The following is an 873-nucleotide window of genomic DNA, read 5'->3' on the forward strand; positions in this document are numbered from 1 at the left end:
TTCCAGAGCCATATATAACCAGGGTTACACGGTTCCAGAGCCATATATAAGCAGGATTACATGGTTCCAGAGCCATATATAACCAGGGTTACACGGTTCCAGAGCCATATATAAGCAGGGTTACATGGTTCCAGAGCCATATATAAGCAGGGTTGGGTGGCTTCCAGGTGCAACAGGGTCTGGTGTGGAACATTACAATGGACGACATGATTGTCTCTCTGTGCTTCACAACAACATGGACACAAACAAGTGAAGGAATAAATATTCTTCTTCCTGCTTCCTCCTCTATGTACACTATGAACAGTTGAGGGGCCCCAGGACAGGGGCCTCCTCAGGGGACCAAACACCACCGAAGAAGAGCTACTCCTTTACATGACTCCATGTTCTCCACTAAAGGTCCACTTACTACCTCCCAGTGCTCTCGACCACACGTCCATTTAGAAACCTTGTTGTTTTCATCATAATACATAACCCTGAGAGCTCAATGTTCTCTCATAATAACACATATTTCTCATAATAACACATATTTCTTCTCATAATAACACATATTTCTCATAATAAGACATATATCTCTCATAATAAGACATATTTCTTCTCATAATAAGACATATTTCTCATAATAAGACATATATCTCTCATAATAAGACATATTTCTTCTCATAATAAGACATATTTCTCTCATAATAAGACATATTTAATCAGAATCAGGATGCTCCACAAAATCCAGGATGTGTTGAAGCATTCGTCTTCATTTTGTTTTGGTTCTTTTAGTTTCAGCTCATTCACAAATAAAAAAAACAAATTGACACTATATATATATATATATATATATATATAACATGGTGAGAAAACAAGCGAGTCCAGTCCAGGCAG

General features: G+C 37.8%; 1 protein-coding gene across 1 annotated transcript in view; it reads right to left on the bottom strand.

Annotated features, from left to right (window-relative positions):
• Positions 1 to 717: 717 nt before the first annotated feature.
• Positions 718 to 873, bottom strand: part of LOC306750994 (receptor-type tyrosine-protein phosphatase mu-like) — an 81,899-nt gene continuing 81,743 nt past the window's right edge. The window contains exon 32 of the mRNA XM_079234491.1: positions 718 to 873. This exon is cut by the window's right edge and continues 155 nt beyond it. The gene's annotated coding sequence lies outside the window, so the exon portion shown is untranslated.

Source organism: Taurulus bubalis (genome assembly GCF_910589615.1).
Source record: "Taurulus bubalis genome assembly, chromosome: 18".
Lineage (NCBI taxonomy): Eukaryota > Metazoa > Chordata > Actinopteri > Perciformes > Cottidae > Taurulus > Taurulus bubalis.